Consider the following 11076-nt stretch of genomic DNA (forward strand, 5'->3'; position numbering starts at 1 on the left):
TGCCACAGCCTGAAGACATCCAACCCCGGGCTCCTTCCCTCTGTCGTGAAATGTGCATTCCAGGAACCCGATGGCACCTCCCTTCTTACCACTCTCCCCGGCTGCACCCAAACAGCCAAGGGTCCTTCTGTCCTTCTCAACCCCATGCAGATCCCACCATGAGAGTTCAGCTACTTTCCTTTCCAGATCTGGAAATTGAGACTGCTGAAGATTGCATCAGATTTTGACAAACACTCTCCAGAGCCTTTGGCCTGACATTCCCCTTCCCTGCAGTGTCTGTTGCTAGGGTGGGGCCAAGAGTCTCCTGATGAAAGCAGCGAGCATGAGTCCCCACATCTAGTCTCTGGAAGAGTATGGAGGAGGCTGGCATTCTTTCTACCTCAATATCTGGTAGAAATCAACCTGTGCCTGAAGTTGGCTTTGTGGAAAAAAGATTTTTTGCTCTGTTTTGTTGTGAAATCAATGCTTATTTTACCATGATAAGGTGCACAAACAGGAAGTGTACAACCTTGCTGCTCTTTAGAGCCACGTGTCTTACCAGCCCCAGTTCAACACACAGAAAGTCATCGGCACCCTGGCAGCCTGCTGTGGGAGGGGAGGGGAATCGCACCCAATGTCAGGTTTCAAGAAAAAAACCAGTTCCTTCATGTATGTTTTGAGCACAGGATGACACATACTTTGCACAGAATGAGGGGGGTGGCACCCTCAGAGGGCGAGGGACAGGTCAGGAGAGTCTGCAGAAGCCAACAGAGGGGCCGGGGGACTTCCTATAAGGAAGTCTGAGGGCAGGGACAGAAACCGGAGACAAACTTCTCAGGAGCACTGGGCTTCCACAGTCGGAAACACGACCGCAGCACAAAGTACAGAGCCCAGAGCAGGGCATCAAGGCCTGCCTCTGTTTAGGCTGCTGTTGATTTATCTTTTCCTGTACAGAAAATATTTTTAAAATAAAACTAGTTGTAGGGAAGGCCACCAGCATTAAAAATGAACATTTCTCAGAACAATCCCAAATCTCTATCAAAAATGAACTGCCAATGAGGTGAAGCAGCCTCCTGTCTGACTAGATCTCCCCAAAACCTGTGAAGCTCCAGATCACCCCTAGACCTGGGTGAGATCTGCACATCAGGGCCGGCCTGGGTGTCGCTACGGGATCTGCCACGTACACACAGGCACAGGGGTCACTGGGGAGGCAGTGGGGGGCCGGGGGCTGGAGGGGCTCTCTGGGCTGGGTGTGCAGGACCCAGAAGGCCCCTCAAGCCCTGGAAGGTGACCTCGCGCTGACGTCCCCAGGTTAGATCCACAGGGCACTGAGGCCTGGTTGCTGCTCTCAGCTGAGGGTGCTGTCTGTCCACAGAGAGTGCGCCTATAAATGTCCCACAGCAGCGAATTAACCCAGGTATTCACCTAGGCAGCCTTGGGGAGTCTGGCCTCTGGATTGTTGAAAAAGATGCACTAAAATGAGGAGGTCTCCAGGGCTCTCGGATGAAAAGACAGAGTCCCCTGCACCTGGACCCTGAGAGACCAGGAGGTCTGATGACACAGGGGTGGGAGAGGTGACCCTGCCCCTCCATCAGGACCCGCAGCAAGATGGGGTCAGGAACTGGCACATTCCCGTGGACAGCCTCCTGGAGCTCTTTGTTCTTTTCCCCTAATAGTTTTTTTCTCTCTAATCACCCAACCCAACTGGCCTGTGTGCTTTTTAACAAAAAAGAAAATCATTCTGCTGTGGCAGGACAATCTCAGGGCACCCTCCCCTTGCTTGCACGGGTGCTCAGCGTCCTCTCATCTGCCTCTGTTGGGTTCCCCTTAAGAGAAGCCGCTCCAGTGTTCTCCCGGATGGAGTTCACTGATTTTGTGGACACGTCAGTAAGAAAGTGAGGGAAGCAATGGGACCGTGCGCCCTTCCTGGCTTCCCCTCTTCCTGTTGCCCCTCCACACTCACACACTCTCATTTCCTCTTCCTGTTCAAACTTTATGTCCTCTACGTTTCCTCCTGCAGGGACAGTGGGAGAATGTCCTGACTTCTGGAAGAGAAGAATCGTGCATGTCAGAGCCCCCCAATGCAGACAAAGCCCCGTGAAGGGGGTCCAGGGCAGACCAGACTTCACTCGGATCCCCTTTTGCAGGAAGGGCCCAGCTCTTCCTAAGGACAGCCCAGCTCCCTGCCTGGAGCACTTGAAGCTGCTCAGCAGGATTCAGGGCTGCGGCCTGGGGTCAGCAACCAGGGCAGCGCCAGGACAGTGGCAAGATGCCTGGGAAAGGTTTTATCCACAATGCAGACCCAGGACCTCACTCACCTGGGTGGGAGCAGGTCCTTCAGGATGAGAATCCTAACAGAGGGAAGAATGGGGTAGGACTCCAAAGAGAAGCTCTTGACAATGGAAGGGGGGATGAAAAGGAAAGAGAAGATGAAAGAAGATGAGACAGGAACTCAATGACAGGCATGCTGTTGCCTCCATTCTCAGACCCTTTGAAATCTGCACATACCCGGCTGCATGGATTCCTGCAGGAAGAGGAATGAGGTGGCCTTGGGAAAGGGCAGCGGGGAGAGTTAGAGTGCAGGTGGGAACCTGGGTTCCTGCTGCTCCTGGGATGATGGAGCCTAATCCTGGGAGTCTCTTGGTCCTCATCTCTACAGTCACCTCCTCCCAGGGCCTGGGTTTCTTTTATCTGTGAGTATCTGGCCTCTGATCTCCAACACACTTTTCCAGTCCTCACATTTCATAACTGTGACCAGGAAGGGTGGCCTGGGCCATCCTGTTCCTCTGAGAGTAGCTCACCATCTCCGTAACTTTCTGTGCATAACATGGACTTCCCTCTGTCCTCCCCACTTCAGGGCCTGTTTTCATTCTCTGGAGTAACACCCATTTCCTTTCTCCTTGTCACCTGCCACCATTCATCTCATTCTCCAATCACTGATGCAGTCACTGCGGGTACACTGCCACCACCTCCAATTCATTCACCAGTTCACCAAACAGACCAACCCAGGGAGCGCCTCCCACCAGCCTGGAGTTACGCTGGGTCCTATGGGAGAGAATTACATCCAACTCACTGTGGCAACTGTTTTCTGGGTCTGGGATCACTTTGGGTACCTGGAGAGACACTGAATCTTCACAACAATTCCAGAGCCCATGAGAGAGAATGAACACAAGCTCAGGGGTCACGTAACTTGTGAAATTGCCTTAGTTCATAAGTGAGGTAGCAAGGAGTCTACAACAGGCGGGATCCTGGCCACCTGCATTGAGGGGACCGTTCAGGATTTCCTCCAAGCTGCGGGAGGACAGGGAGGGAAGCTGGTGCCCGGGAGGGCTGAGCACAGGGTAGAGGCTGGATTGTGGGCAGCAGGGCAGTGCTATCTGGCCAGAGCCGTGGGCATGAGAGTGCAGAGAGCCCTTTCCCTGCTGCCAAGGACTCTGTCCTGGGCCTGGAGGATTCCAGGGATGAGGGCATTGAGACTGTGATACTCACCCAGCACCCCTTCACACGTCCTCTCCAATGGGGAAGGTCTCGAGGTGCAGCTGGACTGGGGCCTTTCAAATGGAAGTAAATCCAGGTTTATTCCTCATCCCAGGATTTGGAATTTGGGTGACAACAGGAAGGTGTTTGCCTATTGCCTTTCTAGGATGCCAGGACATCTGTAGTTATCCCAGGGGAGAATTCTTTACCTCATCCAGCCCAGGGAACAGCTTTTCAACCAGGAATAGACCAGGAAGCAGCAGTCACAAGCCTGGAATTGCAGACGGAGAGGGCTAGCCTCTCCACGAAACTGCACTCGCTAGAAGGTGTTTGGCCCCTGGTTCCCGTGGTGCCTGTAAGGGGAGTCCTGTACCCTAGATTCTATCCATTGTAGGTCGATGCCCAAAACCCAACCCAAAATCTCTGTGCATATTTCCCAGAGGTGCTCCCAGACATTACAAAAGGCTTTGAAGTTTTGCTGAGGCAAAGGCAGGAAAGATGTGGTTTTCTGGGAAAGATCATTTTTCAATACCACAGCAAGAAAAGATGATGACAGGTACTGCACACTCAAAGCCCAGAGGCACCAAACCTCTCCCTCCTGAGTCAGCAGACAGTGACAAGGACAAAGCAGGCTTCCATACACATTTCGTTTCTCTTTTTAATTTCATCCCCCACTTCCTCAGTCTCTAAAGCAGCAGACCAACCCCAAGCACTGCAGGCACCCTCCTCCACTGGGTCCCTCCTGGGGTTGTTCCAAATCCAAAGTGTCTTTTTCATCCCCACTTCAACTATGTCTTCTGTTGACAATGGAGTCTCTAAAGACTGTCATAAGTGGGAAGACAACTATTCTAGAGGAAGACTCCTTCATCCCTCTTCCTCCAGCTGAGGTCAAGCTGGATCGCACAAGACCACTCTGCTCTCTCTCTCTCGGGCTGTTCAACCCTCCTTTAACTCTGTAGAGTTGAGAGTCTCCAAGACACTGCTCACAGGTGCAAACCCTCAGGAGAGAGCACCCCTTTCATCTTCCCACTTCTGCCTTCCCACTGGATCATTAGAGCTCTTTCCTCCAGTCCCATTCACCTGAAATTCCAACTTTGATGCACAGGTTTCTTAAGTTAGATGAGTTTCACGAACAGACCCCATGCCAGGCTCAGAGCAGGTTCCCAAGAGTGTGTTCTGTGTGGATGGAAATGTTCTCTGTGCTGTTGCATATGGTGGTCGCTGGTACAAACTCTGTGGGGCACTGGGCTTGGAACCTTTCATTTTGTGTTGATTAACTGCACTGAGGAATGGGTGAGTTATACACACGGCACCTCCAGGTTGCGACTCCCATGCTGGATGGTGCAGCTCTAGAGATACAAACACGAGGAAGACATGACTCACTCCCTGGGTGTCTCCTTGCAGTGGGGTTGGGTGCTCTGATCCCATCATTCATGTGTGGCTTCTGAGGGCCTTTGCAAGGAAACAGGATTTTTTTAAGCACCTGCACAAGGGCCAGGCACCATGAGATATAGGGATGCAATAATGAGGACAGTGTCTTGGCCCAGAGGGAAGCCGTCGGGGAGGGGGTGCACTTGTACACAGAGAAGTGAAACTAACCTTGTCTAGACAGGATCAGAGCAGAGGACCCCAGGAAAATGGGGTCCTGAAGACCCCAGTGTTTGCAGGAGCCCACCCTCACCACTCTCTGACTTGGGTCAGATCCTGGGAAGACGCCTCGTTCAGTGGGAAGGTCCAACAGGCTGAACAGTGTGAGGAGGGAACCTTTGCCCACTCGAGCTAGAACCCAGCCTGGGGGTGTTTTCATGAGACCTTCATGGGGCCTAAGACAGGCTGCCCAGGGCTGAGCGCTGTGATGAGACGAAATGTGGAGGGCACATTCCTACCCTTGCACTGAACATCTGCGGCCACAATGCGGCTCCCCATGAGTGCAAGGATTCAGAGTCTGGGCCTGAGAACTCCAAGAACGTTTCAGAGAAAATCTCAAACCCACATCTTCTGGGCTGTGAAACGGAGGAGCAAGGGTGACTTAGGCTCTGGGATCCGCCTCCATTGCTTTGCTGAGCTTGCCCTGAACGGGAGCCGGTGCCCTCGCACCTGCCAGGGAGCTACAGTGCGAGCAGCCATCGTGGCCAGGTGGGGCCACACTGCCTTCAGTTTCAATGCACTTCTGAGCCAGGCAATCTTTGGCTAGTGCCGTCTACAGAAGGGCACTCGACAGGCAACTTCCAAAAGCAGGTGGAAGATGGAAACTCATTTCTGTACAGCCCTAAAAAGGTCAGCCTGGGAAGCTCTGTGTGTCTGGCCTGACCTTGAGTCCATCCCTGCTGAACTATGTCCCCCTAGTCTAGCTCAGAGGACCGGAAACCTGATTCCTACTCTCTGCCTCTCGCCAGCTTCCAGGATGGAAGGACCTGCTTTGTCGCACAGCATGATGACGCCAGTCCCCAACTCCTGTCACAGCTTCAACAGGAAGGAACCCCCATCTCTTGAGAAATGTCAGAGATGTCCATGCAGGGTCACTCCAGCCAGGATCATCCCCCCTGCTCTTTCCCACTTAGAAGGAGCAGGAAAATCACTGGACTCAGAGGATGATGATGTCATGAGTCTCCTGACATTAAAACCCTGGGATCCATCCTCCCCCATCCCCACCCTCACCGGGCACGGGGACCCTTGTGACTTCCTTCTATCCCTCTATATATTCTCCCTCTGCAGGCCCAGTCTGGGGCCCGAGCCCTGCCTTCTCCCGCGGAATCTACTGAGCAGCTGTCCCTGGATTCCCGGAGCCCTTAAGTCTTGTCGTCATACCTTTTAGCACTGAGTTCCTCACCTTGGGTTTTTTCTCAAACACCACTGGCAAAACTGCGTTCTAGAGAGTAAGAAATGCCTGGGACAGTCTTGTTATGAGAAGCATGCTTCTGTAGGCAAAAGTGACCCTTTTCAAATGGAGCATTCTCATTGTTTTGTGGGGATAAATATTAAGAGCTCAATTGCAGGCTAATGGATTTCTATGATGATACAAAGCATTTCACATGGGGTTTATGATCCCAACGTTCCTCAAGCCATAATTTACCTGATCTTACATTTACATTTGCTTAAGCAAGAATCCTGTTTTCTTGCAAAGGCCCTCGGGAGCCATCAGACGCCTATTTCACCCAGGAGGTTTGGCAGGGAATGGGGTGGGGATTCTTCATGGGATCCGCTGACTTGACCTTTCCCGCCTTGCAATGCACAACCTCCTGTGTTCTCCTCATAGGAACAGAGCCACATCCCTGTCCTGATCCTCAGCCGTTCTCCTCATAGGAACAGAGCCACATCCCTGTCCCGATCCTCAGCCTTTGTCATTTTCCATAGTGCGTGTGGCCCCGCCACACAGAAGCCGTGGCTGGCAGAGGTGGTGATGGCAGGCAGACTTTCCACATTCTTGGCAACATTATCTGCAGTGTAACTTTAGACTTCAGTTGAGAAGGTTGGAGAGAAATTTCGCCGAGTGCATGGAGGATCCTTTTTTCCCTCATTTCTACCAGAATTGGCTGGGTGGCGGCTGCAGGGTTACTGGGAAATTTCAAAGTGGGGTGGAGCCACAGGACTCCAGTGCAGGGGTCTGCTGGTGTTCCTGGTCCAGGCCTTGCTGACACTGGGGGGCGCTGGAAGGGCCTGTGCAGATGGGAAGAAGCTCCCACTGAAGCCGACATGGGTCCTTGCAAGGAAAATCTGGGAAGGGGGAGTGGCAACCCTGGCATGACCTCAAAGACAGGTGCTGGCAGTGAATGAATATTGCTGAGGGGGATAAGGCCATCTGAAAAAGTTGCCTACTCCATGATTCCAGGCCTATACAATTCTGGGAGAGAAAACTCTAGACAGTGAACAGGACAGTTGTTGCCAGGGTTTCCGGCAAAGGGGAGAGAGATTGGCAGGGGAAACACAGGGCATGCAGCTAGTTCGTATGGGTGGTGAATGGCATTCGGAGTTTGTCACAATCCATAGAGGGCACAACACAGTGAACCTCCATGCAAACTCCTGACTTCAGTTCGTAAGAATGTATCGATATTGGTCATTGTTACTGTGGGGGGCGCATGGCAGCATATTCAAGCTTATGTACATGGCATTTGAGGTCGGGGCATGGAAAAGTACTGAGGTGCTGTGTGTTACTTATTTGTGCATGAGAATGAAACTCCTTGACCCTGAAAACAGGACAGGGAGCGGAGTGTGTGGTGTGATAGGGAAGGCTGAAAACAGCCTCCTGAGAATGCGGTTCCAGTGCTTTTCCAAGGCCACAGGTGTCTCACGACCAGACCTCAAAAAAGCCATCCAGTGGATGTTTGTGGTTTAACAAGCCTTTTCAATAACTACGTGGGGGGTGGATTCTGGTTGCAGGGGACTCTCTTAGAAGAGCTGCCCTCCGACCCCACTCAGCTGGAATTGTCTGAGAACTCATTGCTGGCATTCACTGCAAGCTGTAAGCTCTGGAGTTACAAACGGACCACATCACTGGAAAACTGGGTTAAGAAAAGTGTGGACAAAGGATCTGAGACATTTCTGTGATGTCTGTTCCATGTTTATGTTAATTTCAAACCGTTCTACACAATGACTATTTTAGTCAAGGTTGGCAACACTGTTTCAGGAAGAGGCTCATCTGAGCAGATGTTTAATAGTATGCTAAATGTGTCAATAGAAGATTCAGATGTTGCTTTCCAGTAAAAGGGAATCAATCTTTAAACTGTGAACACATCTTTACTTCTCCAGTTGCAGGAATAGCAATGACTTCATTTTAAATGTGTGTAGATGAACTGCAAGAAGACTAAGGCTTAACAGTGTGAGAGTTCTGTCTTCAATACAGGACACTGAACCCCCTAGAATCTTGATGATTGAATGAACTTTACTGACCTTCCACAGTACTTCAATGGATGGTTTTCTGGGATGAACTCAATTGTCTGGCCAGTTTTGGGTTTTTCTGACCCACTGCGTGGGACCAGCAACAGATGGTGCTGATTCCTTGGTAACCACAGTCAGATCTTAGAGGCAAGAGCCCCCCAAATGTGTGACGATAAAGACAGTTGTTGACATCTTGTTGGCAGGATTAATGAGAAATTCATGCGAATCAATTCACACTTCAACCTTTTGACTCCCTTGGGATCTTGAGAGATGTGGCTGAGCCCAGAGAAGAGCTCATCTCAGATGATGTTTCACACTCACCTGAATATGTAACATTAGATTGAGATGTTGCATTCTATGAACAGTGTCACAAATTTACATAGTATACGTGTCTTTCTTTTCTAGTTGTAAGACTAGCGATTGACTTAATAATTTAGATTTTTCACAGATGAACTCAAAGAAGATCATAGCATAACAGTGTTAGAGTTCTGTCTTAAATATGGGACACCGAATCAACCAGAATCAGGATGACTGAAGGAGCTGAACTGATTTTCCACAGTATCTTCGATTGATGGTTCTTCCCGCTGCACAGAACGGTGTGGCCAGTTGTGGATTTTTCTGACCCACGGCACGCGGCCAGCAATAAAGTATGCCGACTCCTCAGGAACACTCTCCTATCCTGGAGTCAACGTTCTCTCAAATTATTACAAGACAGACATCTTGCTGGGAGAGTATCATAGAGAAACTTAAGAGTAATTGATCCACAGTTCAAACTTGTGTCCTCCTTTTTTGCTATCTGCATAGGAATCCAACTGAATCTGAGTCCAGCTCTGGGAACCCCCTGCAGTGTGTGTTGCACTTAGTACTCAGCAGACTGTGTAGGCAAATACCTGCCTTCAGAGATGATATAGAGGCAGCAGGTACCAGTGAGCAAGAGCAGAGTGCGTAGAGCCTCACTGGCTGGGTTTCAATCCTGCTGAGGAGCCGTCTACTGGGAGTGCTGTATAGACTGGTCTGTGCCTCAGTTCCCTATTCTGAGATGTTCAAATATTGATATGGTGTCTGTTGTCTTATAAGGCTAAACGTGACTGAATTCAGGTGAGGCCTTGAGGAGACTGGTGCTTCCTAAGTGCCCTAATGTGTTCAGTCATGAACTTCTTGGAAGAACAAGCCAGACTCTCGGTAGTGGTTGGATACAGACAGGAAACCTGCAGGCCTGTAGGAAAGTGAAATGCAGAAGCTCACTTTATTCTTCACATGTGCTGACCCTTTTCCTCTCACAAAACACATCTGAACTGCACACCTGTGACTCACACCTACATCATCTTGGAAGATGTGGGTGATCCCAGAGAGAACCTCAAATCCTAACACAGCCTCCTCCAGGTTTTCATCCTTCACCCAAAATATGACAGTTTCCTCCACCCCAAGCCTGTGTGCAGGACAAGTCCAAAGGTGTGACCTCCTCCCCCAGCATCTTAACACTGCCGGCTGCCTTGTGGTGAGCATAACTGGCCAGTTGGCTCCTCCAAGTGCCCAGTGGTCAGCTTGCCTCCCAAGGTGCCACAGGACTCAGGACATTCCAACCAATTGCCACATGATGGCTGTGCCAGGATTGAACTTCCCTTCCACTGAATGAGTGGGACAGTGACCCCCACCGTCTGTCTATAATTCCAATAGCAATGTGATCAGGGTGAACTCAGGCCTGCCTAAGGGGCAGTGACTGCACCTGCACAGAGTGGGCACCTTCCTGCTCACATCCTCCCTCACCAGGACTCAGTTTCCACAAACTCCTCATGCCTCCCTAGGACATGCAGGGTGGGGGACAGTCCCTCTCCAAATTCTGGAGGAAAAAGCCATTATTTGCATGTTTCAAGCTCATAGTTTTACAGTTCTGTCAACCTTAGGGAGAATTCGTCCTCATCCATTCCCTCCATCTGTAGGGGAAGCATTCTAATCAATTGGACCTTGGTTCTCTGTTTGTGGGTCAGGAGTTGTGGTCATGGGCTGCAGTACCATGTTTGGCCAGGATTGGGACTCATAGTATACCTGTGTCTCAGGTGATTGTAGGAAGAGTGCTAAAACGGATGACCCCAGTTGGAACCACAATTGGTATTTAGAAGCAGATGTTCTCTAATTGCAAGGAGAGGGGAGGAAGTGCTGTTATCTGAGGACACAAATGTGGGCAGCCCCAAAACAATGCATACCCAGACAGGTCCTCTAAGAGGGAACTGCCTGGCCACAGCATTTCCATTTCCCATCTTGGAGGACTCTATGGATAAGTCCCTCAAATTGCCAACTGCTAATGTGAACTCTTCCACTCACAGGGTGACAGATGGAACAAAAGGCAACATGCTAATCGGTGCATGGCCTTGGTGACAGGTCACCCAGGGATGATGAAACACACAACACAGCCTGGCTCTGGGTTCCGACTGTTCCGATCCACACATGTGTATTGTTACACGTACAAGGGTGTGGTTTCTAGCACCTGTTTTGTTTCAAAACAGGATCATTCCCTCCACACTATTATTTTCTATTTATAAAAACAAGTTAGAGGAGAAAAGGGACCTTCCCCGTCCTATATAGTTGACAGTGTGGACACACAAAGCGAACATTTGAGAATAAAAAGTTCCTTCTATTTGTTATTGTGAGATGGGTAATGTGCTGTTGTAAAAAAAATTTGGAGGAGGCACATCTCACATGTGTCCGTGAAAATTCAATCATCATGCTGGTGAACTACAGAAGGAT

At 50.4% G+C, this 11076-nt stretch overlaps 1 non-coding gene across 1 annotated transcript; it reads right to left on the bottom strand.

Moving 5' to 3' along the window:
* Positions 1-10974: 10974 nt before the first annotated feature.
* LOC119624106 (small nucleolar RNA U13) lies at positions 10975-11076 on the bottom strand. Its single transcript, XR_012094708.1, has one exon. It is a non-coding gene; the product is annotated as a small nucleolar RNA U13 (small nucleolar RNA).

The sequence above is a fragment of the Chlorocebus sabaeus genome, chromosome 11 (assembly GCF_047675955.1).
Source record: "Chlorocebus sabaeus isolate Y175 chromosome 11, mChlSab1.0.hap1, whole genome shotgun sequence".
NCBI classification, from domain to species: Eukaryota; Metazoa; Chordata; class Mammalia; order Primates; family Cercopithecidae; genus Chlorocebus; species Chlorocebus sabaeus.